Below are 14,487 nucleotides of genomic sequence, written 5' to 3'. Positions count from 1 at the left end.
TTACTCTGTGCACTCTCACAGTCGGATTATGAACTCTGACTTGCTGCAGCTGTGCTCTGGAGGCCTCAATCATGCTGTATTCTTGGAGGTGCCACAAACAGCAGAGCCCCAGAGCGTGGCATTTTTGGCTTCTACGCGGGCGGAGCAGCAGGACCTGCAGCAGGACCTTTGGATGCTCATCTGAAACTTTTGGTAAGGTCTGAAGACAGAACGACCGTGTAGCCTGTGTGCTACAGAGTGGGAGATGAGGCGATGTGGAGGGACCCCACTGGCAAAGGTGCAGGGGAGCGTTCGGCAAAGGTGGCGGTCCAGCTGCTGTTAATTTTATGTTCCATGAATGGTGGAACAGGAGGTTTTTACTTTGTTGAGCTAGCCCAGAGTTGTATTCAAAATATACTAATTTGCAGCTGTTAAGCAGCCTTTATATGACTCTTAACTTGTCTGAAACATACAAGAGTCATCTTCAGCCAACTGGGGCTGGCTACAGCTGGGTCAGGAACCCCTAGGAATGCTAACGATGCCAATTTTGTTTGCTGTAAATAAAAGGAGTTCAGCTTGAATTGAAAATAACTGTCACTTCCCACCCCTACTGGAATTTTCATCATTCTTTCCAGCACCTTCATGGCAAACCAAAGCAAAACCATTGTGATTGACAGATCTTCACAGACAACCCACACCGCCTCTTTCGGGGCCACTCACTGGGAAAGCCAGCCCTACCTTTTTCTCTTTTTTTTTTTTTTAAGCCAAAAGATTTCAGTGAATTAAATTCTGTCAAAGATGCTGGACTGAGAGCCCTAAAGACCAAGTCCTCTGTCCCAAGAACACGTATCGCTTGGACAGAAGATATGTAGGCTTTCCACACATTATCCCCCCAACTAACATCCCTCCATCCTGCTTTGGAATGGCCCCTTGCTAAGGGGCAAGAGATTTGTTCAGTGTCTGTGGCCCATTCAGCCTATGGCGTTTCTGCTAGGTGGCCAACAAGAGACCCTTTAGTGCCACTTCTGGTGGTGGCAGAATTTGATGGGAACCACATTACTTCGACAAAAGCCCGATGGCTCATTATGCCAGGACCAGTGCCGACTCTCCAAAATAGCTGTTTGGTTCAAGGAAGAAAAACGTAAAACAGGAGAGACGTAACCCACATGGAACGAGGAGCACACACAAGGGTCCCTTGTGAGCTAATCCCAGCAGGAATTCATATGGGAGAATTTGCTTAACATGGAGAAGTAGCTGTATCTATATAGACACAGACCAGCCAATCAAAACCGCAGCATTACAAAAATAAAAACTGGAACCATACAATCCAAAGCAAATAAAATGTGCCTGTGCAGTAATAACATTTTCGGCCATCCAAGTGAGGCATTGCTTAATGTATCAGAGCAATAAAAATCCTTAAGGTCTGATGCCCCATAAACAGGAGTTTGGAAGCCATGTCACACACAGTGCTGCTCAGGCCCTTCTCCTAGCCATGCCCAGACAAAGGCAAACCAGGACGCATGCTACCCTTCAAAAACTAAATCAGAAAAAGTACAGGAAGCTAGAGCAAGTGGTTAGACCAATGCAGCTGCTCTGGGCATTGTTCCCTTGGAAATAATAAGGGGTTTATTTTCTTGCACTGTTAGTTTTGCAATTTTGCAAAATTTGTTTTGCAAAATTTCAGAAACCAAAAAGAAAAGTCTGCCTTATGTGTCCTCTCCAAACCAGATGTTTGCCAACCTATGGTGAATGGACATGTGAAATGATAAAGCCCCTAAGCAGAAAGGGAGCAGCACCCAGAGCCATGCAGAGTCAGGGGGAGGGAACATCAGCAGCAATCCGGACCCCTTTGCTTTGGCCTCAGCATTTATACACAAACACCTCTCTGCCATGGCTACCCAGTGCCTCACTAGGGTTACTGGAGCCTGCTGCCTACACTGTTGTGTAAAATCCTCACGACTTTCACATACAGTGCAGTGATTTAACAAACCTATGAAACAACAAAACAGTAGATGTTAATTCACTTCCTTCACTGTTAGTCTGTGGACTGAAAACAAATCCTAAAAATAACACTGGGAAGGAGAAAACCAAATGCAATCCTGGAGTGGAGGGCATCTGGGACAGGCTCATGGGACACCAAGAGCAAACCTAGCCTCCTCCTTCCAGGAAGTTAGCCCATTCACACAAGATGAAGTCATGGAAGCACTAACAATAATCAGGGCTCCCACCTATGACCCTTGCCACTGCTGGCTGGTAAAGGAGTAGAGAACATCTGGGACCCCCACTAACAGAGCCCAGCCACATGTCTTCCTTTACGTCCCATCCCATAGGACACAATAGTCTAATACCAGTGAAGCCATCAGTGGACCCTGGAGAACACACACCCTAATCTGTCCATTTTAAATCCTACCTGTGGAGGAGAGAGAGAATGATTGTTACTTGAGCTTAGATAGTATGGTTCTGAGGAGCCACAGAAGTACAGCACGAGAGGCTGATGTGTCAGGTGGGGCAGCCGTGAGAAAGTCAGGACAGCATTTTCACTGCACACCAATCCCCTGCCAACACACAGCGGTGGAGGATCCAGCTCTCGGGGCTGGAAGGAAAGGGCAGTCTGCACTGCCCATTCAATCCTCAGCCTCTATGCCAAGACTGCTAACTGTGATGTCTCTTTCTGGGACTTGGACAGCTTTCTGCAAGGAGCCAAACCAAGACCCTGAGACTGCGCTACTATGTCTGATGGGCATTTTAGAAATAGGCACTTTCCCCACTTGTAGTTCTTTTTGTGCACATGAGATGTGGCAGCTGTCAGTCCCCCAGCTACCTGGTCTAGGTTAGAACTGGAAACCCAGAGGGGGTTTCCCCATCACCAATTCCTTGTAGGCCTCATTCCTAGTGCATATAGATGTACGCCAAACTATGTTTTATTCTACAGAACAAAGCCAAAATCCCCACCCCCTTTTAAAAAATATATACATATTATACAGAATTCTTCAGCAAGATACAGAAGATGGGTCTCCAAAGCAACAGGCCTGGAATATTCCCCTTGAGTGCATTGTCTCAGGTACCGTGTTTGAAATCTGGGCCTGAGCTGCCTCTCACTGACACCACCATAAATTGCACGTCACCCTAATGAAGCCCATGGAGATCCTGCAGTGTCAGAGGAACACTAGGCTCTTGGCACGTGCAAGTAGATTCGAATGTGCTAAACTCTGAATGCAGAAAAGCTCAGTGATGGCACATTCATCTCCGTCTATTTCTCTACAGGTGGGTAAACCAGTACAATACAGAATGGTGACAGATGGAAGGATTCCGAATATGCAGGGCAAAGCCTATTAAATACAGACAAAACCTCATCCCTTTTCTTGATAGATCTCTATGTAATGTGGGGACACAGACAGGTCACTTTTCTTCCAGAACAGCTTCTGAAAGTCATTTCCACTCTCATTCATAGTAGGAGTATATACATGCAGAGGAAAATAGTGAGGATTCCTACATGTCTGTCTGGAGTGTAGCAAGCACACAGTGTCCACGCAGGGTGAGATCATTCCTACTCATATTTTCCTTGGATTCACCCTGCACCTTTTTTTATTTGGGTCAGAGAGTAGAAATCTCTCTACAGCCAACATTCTCACAGCTTAAATGCACAGCAGAATAGAAATGTGCAGGCAGAGCTTATGGCTACCTTTTTTCTTACAAGGGCCATATTAAAAGTTGCTGACATACCTTAAACTTGTTTTGATTTAATGGGAGAAGGTTTTCCCAGTTTCCAGGGTCTTGTTTTTAATATTGCTGAGACAAAAATGAAGAGGAGCCAATGTTTATGTAGGCCCTCGTATAACAATATTTTGTTCCCTGTGCAATGGCTGAACTTAGTGCACACCTTGTCCCCAGAGCTGTGCTGACATCATCAGTGAGGCTACTGCACAAACAACAAAACAAGAAAAAGTTCATGTCGATTTGAAGTTCAATTAGAAACACAGAGGATGGAAAATATTCAGTGAAGGACAAAATCAGCAAGAAAAATAAGTGATTTTCAAGCCTATAAGGGTGGACTTATTATAAACAAAGAAGAGTAAAATACACTCCTAACCTTTAGAATAGTATTTTTACAAGTATTTTTACTTGACAATGTCCCTTATAAACTGGTGATCATATTAAGGACAATCCTGGGTTCTTGCAGAATACATGGAGATTTATGTTCATGGAGATTTTATACATGCGGTATATAAAAATGGAGCTGATCAGTCATCGTAACATTAAGGATAGACGGAAGAGATGGAACGAAGAGACCTACACGTCTCCATCAAATGCGAGACAGTCTGCCCAATAGAGGATGCAATACCTAGCCCTTAAATAGGCCACTTTCATTTGTAGCTTTAAATGCCATATGAAGACGGATATTTTCTGCATTTTACAGATGGTGAAACTCCAGCACAGAGAGGTGAGGTGACTTATCTAAAGCCACACAGCAGTCTCAGGGGCAGAGGTCTCCCAAGTTCCAGTCCAGTGCCATTTTCTCTAAGGCCAGCCCTGGGACTGAGACAACATTAGAGGGCTTGATTGTTCAGCTGCTGAAGAGCTGCATTAAATCGCAGATCATCAAGATCGGCAAAAAAAAAAGTATAATTTAACAGTCAGATACACAGGCAGAGGTGGTGCTAGGAGAGGGTTTGTGCGGGCTCTAGCCACCACAAAATTTGCCTTACTCCCCGCCCTTCCTATAACCGCCCCTCCCAGAGCAAAGGCCAAATAAAGTAAGGGTGGAATGGTATGGCATTGCAATGCTATGGTGACTTCTGCAGTTCTTCACAGCTGGGCAACCAGCCAACAGCCGCCATGCTCTGGCCGCCCGGCTCCGAAGGCAGCGCCACAGCCGGCAGCAGTGCAGAAGTAAGGGTGGCGATGGGCCGCTAGGTCTGCTGGGAAAAATGATATTGGCAAAGTTTCTTCATGCCCCCTCCCGCTCCAGTATTAAACAGTAACTATTTAAAAAAAATAACTTTTCTGCTTATAACAATCATTTGATAAAAATGTGTTTTAGTCTTAATTTAAAAGTGATGAGAAAAGGTAAGTTCATTTTAAACAGTAGGATTATAAATTTAGCATTTAAAATTGTTTGTGTTTTTAATTTCTACGGGGGTGACGGACACTCAGAGGCTTGCTGTGTGAAAGGGGTCGCCAATACAAAATCCACTGCTTTACTGTCTGTTAGATGTAGGTGCTCATCACATACTGAAAACTATCAGGACTAAATACAGGTACACACAGCAAGACAGGCTGTCGATTAAAAAAAAGAAAAAAACACCAGCAATGCAAAAAAAAAAAAGCTTGCAGCAGATCTCCAGCCTGCCTACATGGTTTATATCACACTCTCCAATTCCATAGGGTCTGCCATCTGCCCCCTATTAACAGAGGTGAGAGCCTGAAGATCTCTGAAGTCTGGGTCTGATGCTGCTTCCATTTAAATCAATGACACAACTCCCATTGACTTTAATGACACAAGAGCAAGCCTAAATACCGTGTGTGTGTGTGTGTGATGCCTTGTGGCGAATTACTTTTAGGCATAGCTTGGCCATTTGTTTTTCCTGTTCTCCCCTATCCTATTCTTAGAGTCTGAATAAGACAAGTACTGCCACTTGCCCGAATTTTTTTTAAATAAAGTCTTGTAATATCACTATGGTGTGACATTCCATCATGTGACAATGGAATCTGTGCAGTGGGGCGGAGTGATGCAGTGTCATGCCATGATCGATCGCTGGGTCACATTGCTGCATCCCGGTCTACAAAGTGGCACCAGCTTGAAGCAAGATTGCAGTCCCTCGTGGCCCGACTTCCCAGCCACCTGTTGCTTATTCCTTTAGCACAAGAGTTCCATTCCACTCTTCATGATATAACAGGTTTTCCTTGGACTTGTCTTGCATGGGAAGCAGGGAGGTAGATTGGGGCAGGGAGGTAGAGAGCTCAGGGTAATGCTATTGGCATTACAGAGATAAGTAACAAGAATGAAACTCCTGGAAGATAAGGATTTTAAAAGTTATATTTGAAAATTTCCCCTGTATGAAAGTCCCATTTTTCAAGGGAACATTGATTTTCACCCTCCGGACTTTCTTACATTTTTTAGAAGGATTGACTATGCACCATCACAAAGTTACGGTGTATAGGTAGTTATAGAGTGTCAGCTGTATCCTTCTGAAAAAGGATGATGAAACATATATGTGCATATGAAACTAAAATAAAGAGAGATTCCCTCTAACATCTGAGGAAGAATTCCCATAAATAAAACAACACATTCAAATTCTCTTTGTCCTCTTCAACTTTTAGCCTCCAGCCAAATGTAAGAATCAAAATTAGCATGACTTGACTGGGAATTATTTGGTGTTGTCCCGTTGTATAGAGAGTGTGTAACATATACACTTCTCTATGGAGTAGGTGACATTTGTAATCCATCAATTGCAACACAAGACAGAAAAATGTTGTACACACAAAGGCTTTATTTTATTTTATAAAGGGAATTCAATCTGTGCTGGCGAAAGGTGCCTGAATGAAAACCTTGGAGACTGAATCTGCTCTTTATCCACAGAGCCAGAACAGCGCAGGCTGTGCGTTCTTCCTCAGACAGGCCACCTACTTCAGTCCCTCTGATGTACTCATTTTGTGATGTCTCTGCTGAGACAACCAGCAAGGGAGCCAATTAATACTAATTGAGAGAGAGTCATTTGTGTGGTGTCCACTACGCAAGGGACTCTGAACTCATTTCACATAAGGACCACTAAAGAATAACTTTCCATCATTACTGCCCTCCAGGGCCAAACTCACACCAGTGATCTAGAGGGGAAAGAAGTTCCATCTCTCACTACCAATTTCCTGAAGCCTTGGATGTTCCCCAAGAATCACCGGGAGCTCTGCATTTGAGAGGATCCCTTGCTGGCTTAGGTACTCACCATAGTATCTGAAAAAGCGGCAAAGAGTCCTGTGGCACCTTATAGACTAACAGATGTATTGGAGCATAAGCTTTTGTGGGTGAATACCCACTTCGTCGGATGCATGGAGTGGAGATTTCCAGAGGCAGGTATAAATATGCAAGCAAGAATCAGGCTAGGGATAATGAGGTTAGTTCAATCAGGGAGGATGAGCCCCTCTTCTAGCAGTTGAGGTGTGAACAACTGCTTTTGTAGTTGGTGAGCCAGTCACAGTCTGTGTTTAATCCTGAGCTGATGGTGTCAAATTTGCAAATGAACTGAAGCTCAGCAGTTTCTCTTTGAAGTCTGGTCCTGAAGGTTTTTTGCTGCAGGATGGCTACCTTTACATCTGCTAGTGTGTATCCAGCGAGATTGAAGTGTTCTCCTACAGGTTTTTGTATATTGCCATTCCTAATATCTGATTTGTGTCCATTTATCCTAGTGTCTGAGCATCTCACAATCTTTAACATATTTATCCTCACAACATCCCCATGAGGCAGGGCCAGGCTATGGTACCTGTTTGGAAAATGGGGAAACTGAGGCACAGAGAGACAGAGTGATTTGACCAAAGTCACACAGAGTTTGTAGCAGAGCAGAGAACAGACCCTTGGTCCTCCCAAGGCCTAAGTTACTGCTGTAACCACTGAGCCATCCTTCCTCTTCTTATGCTCAGTACATGATTCCCAGCAGCTGGCAGAGGTGATGAACATTAGTCAGTACACTCGACCCTAACAAATGCAATAGAATATTGATTGAGCACCCTCACCCACACATCTGCAACTTTCCCAGGAGAGGGTATTAGCTTGCAAAGGGTGTCTCAGTAGCCAGGAGGATGAGGCACTGAGAAGGGACTGACAGGAGAAAGCACAGATTTCAGGGCGGATGGGGAATGAGGTGTCTGACTCTCTGGGAGAAAGAAAAAGAAAAAAAAAAGGGAAAAGGAGCAAAGATTCCTTCACTAACTCTTCTCTTCAGAAATATAGAATATATGTAGCCAGTGACCGCCCCAGAATCCAGCTGTATCCGAACTCCAGAGATCCTGAGCCATGGCTCAGCAGGAAGTCTGGATCAGGCTAAACTAAACCAGCCAATGGCTGTGGAAGTCCAAATCTCTGTTGAATGTGTTAATTCTAACCCCACTGATGTAGGAGGAACATCTGTCAATTGCACCAGAGTTAGTGTACTGCTTGCAGCATAACTGCCTACAGAGGAAATGAAGGAGCCCGAGATTTTCCTCTGATCTGACTCACTGCACCCACCCTGGGTTTCTCTCTGACATGGCAAAATTTAAATGTAAAGAAAGAAGTCAGCAAGAGAATAATCCCTGTTTTAAATAGGCTCAATGGTGGTCTTAAGAACTGCCTTCTTCGTTGCTTGACTGGCTCCTCTCTATTCTGGTCAGTCAGCGTCACTGCCAAGCTTGCAGCACCACTAGCTGTCCTGTGCTTCTGGAGCTCTGACAGTAGTGAAATGTCACCTGGCAGAGGGAACCCCCCTCCTCCAAGCAGTTGGCTCCAATTAACCACTCGTCTCAGAGACTGCTCGGAGGGGGAGGTGGCTGGAGTCTATATAACCAGGTTTAGTTCCTTGCAGAGGAGAACAGAAGGAGAAGGTGAGGCAATACCCATGAAGACTGAAATGCTGGAAGAGTGCTAAGGGGAAAAGCAGCTCCAGAAAGGGCCTGGAGGAGAGAATCATCTTGATGAAAAGGTACTGAGTTTGGGGAGAATTGGGCATCTGGGCCCTGTCTCCATAGGAAACTTTGGACTTGCCTGCAAGGTAAGAGAACTTATGGGGAAATGAGACTAAGGACTCTGGTGTCGATGAAGACAAACTGGATATTGATACATCCTTTATTAGTGTGATGCCCCTCAAGCATACACTCAGGGTGGTGAGGAACCTCCCCATCGCCTGCCCTTAGCATATGGCAGCCTTGTCCGTGCCTACTGTGGATCAGCTCCCTGAATCACCAGTCTCTGCAATGCAAGCTCTACCAGGCCTCGTTCTCTCTGTACAGGTATTGACAGGCACACACCAACCTCTGAATATTCCACGTGTTCCCTGCAGCATCCAGCCCCTTATCCCCTGAACACTCCCAAATTACCAGGATCACTGTTCCCAAAAGAACAGTACGTTCCAGCTTGTACGATTCAGTTCAGGACCAGCACCCTGCTTAACACCGCAGCATTTAGATTTATCTATAGAGAAAATGCTTGTTTGTTATCAATGATTAGAGAGTCAGGTAGTAATGAGTAAGAATATTGGAAAAAGAATCAAAATCATAACGTGCTTTCTAGAGACTAAATTTAACTAATAGATTAACCTCCTGTCTGAAAAGTTTTTTCTCACACAACGCCAGTGGCACAGCAGGACACTTTTAGTAGGGCATGCAATCATTCACTTGCGTACCTTAGGTGATCCAAAATGGCATCCTCCAACCAGTGTGACCTTGCACGCTGTGCAGAGGATGCCCTTTTGCTCTACAGAAGAGCCTCCTCCATGGGGGCAAGATGGAATAGTCCAGCGGGCCAGATCTGGCCTGTGGGCCACCAACTGAACAAAGCACAGCCGCTTGAGCATATAGGGCCTACCTTGCATGCCACTGCCCAAAGTTCTTATCAGTGTTTTGACCAAGCCTGGCTGAGGCCCCTCTTGCAAAACCACTGTCCTCCTACTTCCTCAGTGTAGGGTGTCTGGGAGTCTTCTCTGGCCCCACCCAAACATAGCCAAGCAAATCTCTGATAACGTTCTTCCTCCCCTGCTGTTTCTTTCCCTCTCTTGGTTCCTTTGGCCAAAGATCTTACAAACCTGCAGTTGCATTCAGTTCAAACTGGTGATAAGAAGCCCATTGTGAATAAGCCAATACTCAGTTTACACATGAACAGATAGATGAACAAACATCTCTTGTCTGACAGCAAACCTGCTTTTCACCTTTGCTGGTGATCAGAACCTACAGACTTTAAGAATATATTTTATTCATGTGTACGTACACACACACACACACACACACACACACACACACCCCCCCCTCTTACATGGTCATGGTATCCGTACATACATTCCATGGTGATTTTGTTGACCAGAGTGACACAGGCATTTATTAAAGATTCTTTGGTGAACCAGAATGTATACACCAGACCCACGAGATGCCTGTAACCCCTCTGCACCCCCTTGGTAGGTGGCATTAAGAGGTTCTTGGATCCCAATAAGTACTACTACACTCCCTCAGGTGTGTCTTCTCCTGCCACCCTTTTTGTATGGTCAGGTCATTGTGGCCCAAGCTTGGTGATATTTGGGGTTGGCTGGAAGGCCAACTCACCCTAGAGATTGTCAGCAAAACTCTCTAGGGTGTTGACTCAAAGCTCATCATGAGAAATCTCCTGCAAAGCACAAATCTCAGACCAGAAGCCTGATATTAAGTGTGGCAGTCTAGATGTTTGGACTCTTCACAAGCCCAAGGACAAGAGGGTGGTCGGGGGATTTTAGAAGCCTACAGACTTCCCATAATTCCCCCTCAATCATGCCTTGTCCTCAATTTAACCCTGCAGGATGAGAGGCTTTTGCTCCCTGGGAAGGTTCAGGTTCTGGAGACCAGAGGACTGGAAAGCAGTGATGTGCTCTGGCCATGGAGAGCCTTGGTTGTTGTTTTCCGCACCCCCCCTTTCCTCTCAAGTAGCACATTGTAATGAGGCTTGCAGATGGGGACGTGAAATGCTGCCAGAGCGCCTCTTCCTCACCACCACCCTGCTCAAACCTATCCCCAGCATATGTTGTAATCACACACCCAGGAGAGCTGTTAAAGGCCTTACAGGAAACATCTGACATTTTTTCCTTTGCTATTCATGCCATTTTCTATTAAGGACCATAACGGCTTCTAACGTTGGATTAAACTCATTTGCAACAATGAGCTACTCCTGTTCCAAGGGCCAGCAGGAGCTCAGGCTTGCTGGGGGGGGATGCGGGGAGCTGGGATAACCAGTTGACCTGGACTAGGAAAAAAGAAGATGATGAAGGGCTACTCTCTCTGAAAGGAGATGCAAACTGATGATGTGGTTAAGGCTGCATGCTTTGCTGGGAGAAGTTTGCCCCAGGGCTGGAGCAGGCACCATTTTCAGTATGCAGTAAAACTATTTTGGCAGTGGCTTCTCTTTTTGGTCCCTTCATTTCCCAGAAGCCAGCTCCTCTACCCTTAAGACAAACATCACAGTTTACCAACTGCTTTCCACGTGTTGGCTCAGTGCCCAGTGAACAACTGCTCACTTCCCAAAACTTCCATGGATTTGGCAGAGTTCAAAACAGTTGCTCTAAGCAAGCTATTATTTGAAAAGTGATGTATGTAATGCACCTAGGCAGACAAAGCCTCCTAATGTGTCCTGAAATGGTCTTTAGCAAAGGTGTTAACAGGAATTCTCTCCTACAAGAGGGACTGGAACTGCTCAGGGCTCTGAGATCACACGTTAAGGTTGGAGACATGATGTACAAGTTTAAGTATCTGAGGGACAACAGCATTTCTTATGGAGCACAGAGAGGCAAGAGCTTGTGGATCTTTCATCAGATCTTTTATTAAACACACAACAAGTTCCTAGTGTTGACCCACCTAGAGGCAAGATGCCAAATTTGATGGACCCAAGCTTGATGTCCTAGGGCAGGGATGGGCAAACTTTTTGGCCTGAGGGCCACATTGGGCTATAGAAATAGCAAGGTGGGCCATGAATGCTCAATAAATTGGGGTTGGGGTGCAGGAAGGGGTGAGGGCTCTGGCTGGGTGTGCGGGCTCCAGGGTGGGGCCAGAAATGAGGAGTTTGGGGTGAATGAGGGGGCTCTGGACTGGGGCAGGGGGGGTGCAGTGTGAGGGCTCTGGGCGGGGGTGCAGGCTCTGGGGTGGGGTGTAGGATGAGGGGTTTGGGGTGCCAAAGGGTGCTCCAGGCTGGGACCAAGGGGTTCGGAGGGTGAGAAGGGGATCAGAGCTGGGGCAGGGGGTTGGGACATGGGGGCGTGGCTCATGGGTGCAGGCTCAGGGTGACGCTTATCTCAAGCAGCTCCCAGAAGCAGTGGCATGTCCCCCCACCAGCTCCTATGTGGAGGCATGACCAGGCGGCTCTGTTACATGCTGCCCTGTCCGCAGGCACCGCCCTTGCATGGTTCCTGGCCAATGGGAGCTGCGGGGGCAGCATGCAGAGTGGAGCCCCCTGGCTGCCTGTATGCCTCCCTTTTCTACAGGGCTTTTTAGCCTGCAGGATCCCCAAGGACTTGACAAACTGTGCATATATATTACCACCAAAACACAGCCACTTTTGGTATGGGGAGAAGCTTCCCAGTACCCAGCAGAGTGCTGATTGGGGGGAGAGGGGAACATTTGGCCAGTGATGCTGGAGCAAACCTCACCTCCTCTTGGTAAGAGCCAAGGAATGGTTAGTGTCCATTCACAACAGACAGCCTCTGTTTCTCAGACCCACATGCACAGGAAACTGCATGAAATTCAAATCCTCTGCCTTGGAAAGATGAAGTGGTGAGCTAATTCCAGCATTTTGAACCAGTGGTTCCAGCAGCTATGTTTCACACAGACCACAAAGCTGTCCCCTCTAACTATGATCTTCCCTATGGAACACCATGAAAGTCTATGTACCATGCTTTATAACCACACAGAGGGGTCCATGCCCCCTGAACATTTATACCACAACAGTCTTCAAACTTTTCAAAGCGTTGACCAAATCTTAATAAAGAATTGTTTTTGGATATTTCCTCTCATTAGCATTCATAGGGCCCACTTTTTCATGCTTACATAATATCGCTGGTTGCCACAGGGATGTTACTTATCTGCAAAAGAAACCTCAAGAAAAGATTTAACGTATGTTTAGCCACCCAATACAGGTTAGCAGCTGGAAGTGAGGCGGGACAGCAGCATACAACTAGCCAGCTCTTTGCAGACTTCCAATGACCACTTGCTTGGGAACCACTGTTCTAGATGTCTAAACTGCTGTCAGATCTTCCAAGAGATGTAACCCTCTTTGGTGCCTGCAGTTGGAATTAACCTGCATTAAGAGGGGAGAAAGGATATACCACATGGTACCTCTAGACTGCCCTTGCTGATATTCTTAGTTGGGGGATGCCATGAAGTGTAAATCCGCAAACTAAAGCAAATACAACATGGCACCCTCCAACTCCCTGGAAGAGTCAAAAAACTTAGAATTGCATGGCTAATGGTTAGGGAACACAGCCCAAAATTTTACTCTTGGTATCTAAACAATCTAGGTGCAGAGCCTGCCTGCCTGCTAAATATCTCTAGCAATGAAGAAAAGGTAGAGATTGGGGCTTGGAGGCAGATGGTACAATTAGTATCTCCTCATATGTCTATCCCTCACACAAGTAGAATTACCTGCATAGCCTTCTAAATCTATTGCTCCAGATTCATGAAGCGGATAACACCCCAGACAGTCTGAATCTCTCCCCACACCCTACTTTCACCACTTGCTCTTTTTAATTTGAGAGCTGGGAAATCATGGGCTTAGAAGTCTAGATCTTCTTTTTTTCAGCACAGCTCAATCCAGTGGGTCTGGATTGCATAACTGACATCTGTGTTTTTTCAGGGGGATGCATAACTCAAGCCTGTTTTCACCCCCTTTTTTTTCCCACAAGGCTTTAACCACCTACAATTTTCCTGCCTTCTGAAGAAAACACACACACGTTGTCTATTTCCAGGAAAGTGGGATTTTCTGGCATTAAATTTCACATAGTTAATGGGACTGATCACACGATCCTTACTTTTTAGTTTAATGTCTGCCTTTCAACATCTTTTCCTTTCTTTCTTACTCTCTTATCCTACTGCCTGAAGGAGCAAGTAGCCAATAAATTCTTTCTCTTTGGAGCAGTCACTAGAATGGACTCTAGAAAAGTCTCCTTTCTATTGAAAAAAATGTAATATTTTCTGGGTACCTGCAGTTCACAGCATCCAGTATGGAAAGAGGCTAGGGAAGGACCAAGGGAGCAGAGTCTAGTTCCAAATATCAGCCTTTAGAATAAGCAGGGTTAAGGTCTCTTGATGAGGCCAAATACAGCTAAGGTAGTTCTACAATGCAGCATAGCTTCGCTGATCAAAATGGAGCACGGCATTCTGTTACCTCTCTCTATGAAAGATAAGGGAAGTTTTTTATAGGCTCCCTTTCATGCAAATGTGGCCGATGGACTCCTGGTAAGTAATCAATGCAATCATCAATTGTGCCAAAGTTTTGGGAGCCCCTGTTCTGCAAACCACCTTCATGGAGTGGCCTTTCCTTATTTTTGTCTGTTAACTTTTAATGCTCACAGTGCTGACCTGGGGATTGAAGTCCTTCTGTCCTCCAAAAACAGCAAAATAGCAGGCTTGCCTCAAGTCATAAATCCGTCTTCACCAAACTGGATACACACTGAGGCAGCTGACTACAGGGCCCAACTGCACTGGATTTTGCAATGTGGACACTCAACAATTAGGAACTGGATTGAGAGATTTTGGGGGGTTATTTTTAAGACTATCTTTAGGGAACTAACAAAACCATACTCGGAGGAACTCCAA

General features: G+C 45.6%; 1 long non-coding RNA gene across 1 annotated transcript in view; it reads left to right on the top strand.

Annotated features, from left to right (window-relative positions):
- The window catches only part of LOC122457481, a 65,353-nt gene that overhangs the window by 34,451 nt on the left and 16,415 nt on the right, over window positions 1-14,487 (top strand). The gene's annotated exons all lie outside the window — the stretch shown is intronic.

This window comes from Dermochelys coriacea, chromosome 25 (assembly GCF_009764565.3).
Source record: "Dermochelys coriacea isolate rDerCor1 chromosome 25, rDerCor1.pri.v4, whole genome shotgun sequence".
Classification (NCBI taxonomy): Eukaryota; Metazoa; Chordata; order Testudines; family Dermochelyidae; genus Dermochelys; species Dermochelys coriacea.
The sequence above is the reverse complement of the archived record's forward strand: the minus strand, read 5'-3'. Positions and strand labels throughout refer to the sequence as shown.